General features: G+C 27.2%; 1 protein-coding gene across 2 annotated transcripts in view; it reads left to right on the forward strand.

Moving 5' to 3' along the window:
* LOC107448419 (uncharacterized) overlaps positions 1-2,392 on the forward strand; it is a 198,494-nt gene that overhangs the window by 38,996 nt on the left and 157,106 nt on the right. The gene's annotated exons all lie outside the window — the stretch shown is intronic.

Consider the following 2,392-nt stretch of genomic DNA (forward strand, 5'->3'; position numbering starts at 1 on the left):
ACTTACTGACAATTCTTCTTCAATTTGAAAAGATGTTGCTTCACCTGTTAATATCCTATAGATTTTCTTTATTGTTTGGAAGCCAGTGTAATAATGAAAATTGATAAAAAATAATAAAAATTGTAAAAAATTAACAGAAAACTTTAAAAAATGCATTAAAATGCAAAATACGCACCAAAATTTCAAGAAAAATGCCCTATAAATCTAAAAAAATGCTCTAAAAGACAAAAAATGTCCAAAAATGCAAAAAATGCAAAAAAATGCAAATGTCATCAAAATCCGGGCCTTAGTAATGGCTTTGATAAACTTAACAATAAATTATGTTCTTATAATATGCGATAAAACTTATTAAATGTGATAAAATTTGGCAATTTCATCATGATACCGTAGAGCATGGCATAAAAAACATTTTTTGCGAGGCTTCTTAAACTTTATTTTGTACTAAATGTGCGGTAATAAGAAGTATACTTTTGAGAAACCAGAACTTTCGGCAAACCATTACTATGTGAACTAGAAAAATTACCAAATTAAAGGTTTAATTATAGTATATTTTGGTTTTATAAACCAAAAGTTTTTAAATTTTTTTTAAACTTGCAATGCTATTACCATACAGTGCGGTAATTTTACCATAGTTTATTCACTTTGTAGATTACACTCAATGATTCTTGATATATTATGTTATTATAAAGTTTAAAATAATCTTAAATAACATTTAAAGTAATTTTAATTTTAGACATTTTTTTCCACTCTTTTAATGATTATCCGGGGATCTTAAACTTTTCAAACTTGAATTTTCAAAAAGGGATTAAAAAGAAATTTCATTTTCAAAGGATGACATTCCTTTGTTGTGAAATAACTTTTCGTAATATGGAAACAAAAAAGAAAACTTCTTTTCTTTTTCAACTAAGATGTTATTAACAATAACGTAGCTTGAATCTAATTAGTTGACACTTGAGTTAGGAGTTATTTTTCAGTCAGAAGCATTTTTTACAAAGTTCAGTTTTAATTAAAATCAGAGGCTATAATTAGAAGCACATAAGTTTTTACTCTGATTTTAAATTAGCTTGTTTAATGATTATATATTACAGCTTGCTCAGCGAGATATGATTAAGATGTTTTCTTACGGATTTTAGATTATAAAAATTAAATTTTATTTTTATTTTAAAAATTAATTTTGAACTTCAATTGTGATTAATACAGTCTGTCAAAAATGTAGTCGAACGTTTTAACTATTACGTTAACTAACGTTTAACTAAGACCACTAGAAATAAATATTTTCATGCGGACTTTTTAGAGGAAAAATATTTGGTTTTTTGAATGTTTATAAATTGGATCTATTGATTTTTCAAAACGTTAAAACGTTCGACTACATTTTTGACAGACTGTATTTATTATGGATGATCATACTAAATATAGTGGAACTTATTGTTTCACTATATTTAGTATGAAGAGATTACTGAATAATTTGTGAAAATGTTTCGTAAAGCGTTTGTGACGTTTTGACTACGTAGAAAATCTATTTATTTTTAAAATTAATTTGATTTATCAAAATATATAACGATTTCTGAGTGTGCAGAAAAATTTTACAACTATATATCGTTAAAAATATAGGATTTTTGAAAAGTTCACTATCCAACAATCATTTTCTATTTGGTCTGAAATACAGTATAGGGTGTCTCAGTACAGGTTGTCCCGTAAATGGCGGACTAACTTCTGAAATTTTTAAAATAGTCGTAGTTTTAAAACTCGATTTCTCAGGAAATAGTTGTCTAATATTCGCTCAAAGTTTGCATTTTGCAATTTGAAAAATAAAAAAATAATAAAAATAAACAAAATATAATAAAATAATACAAATAATAATTATTTACAACAAATTATATTTTGTATGGAATTATCTTTGGATAAACGAATTTTATATTTAATCGTACGCAAAAATTTTTCAGCTCACTTAAGAATTTCTCGAGATATGCTGAAATATGCAAAAAGTAAAATTGATTTGAAGGGATCAAATATTTGGTCCACTCTTCTGACTAAACTATATTAACTAACTCTTTGAAACATATTTCCCAGATTGTGGCTACTTTCTATATTTTGAGGATAGGATATCCGAATCTGTCTAAAAAATAAAGGTATGTTTATTTAGAGAAAGTAAGTTTTTGCGGCTGATTTCGTAACTTAAAATATCGTCTGCGCTAATTAGCACATCTAATTATCGTCTGCGCTTATTAGCACATTTGAGGTCACCCCTCGAACAATTAAGATTGAATTCTAGAAGGTCAAGTTCCAATGTTGCTGTTGACGTATGCCATCTTAGGCAGAGGGGGTGCGATTGTACTTGTTTTCCAGTGGCGCCATCTATGGCTAAGAATTCGACTTCTGCCACACCGTACGT

This window comes from Parasteatoda tepidariorum, chromosome 1, assembly GCF_043381705.1.
Source record: "Parasteatoda tepidariorum isolate YZ-2023 chromosome 1, CAS_Ptep_4.0, whole genome shotgun sequence".
Lineage (NCBI taxonomy): Eukaryota > Metazoa > Arthropoda > Arachnida > Araneae > Theridiidae > Parasteatoda > Parasteatoda tepidariorum.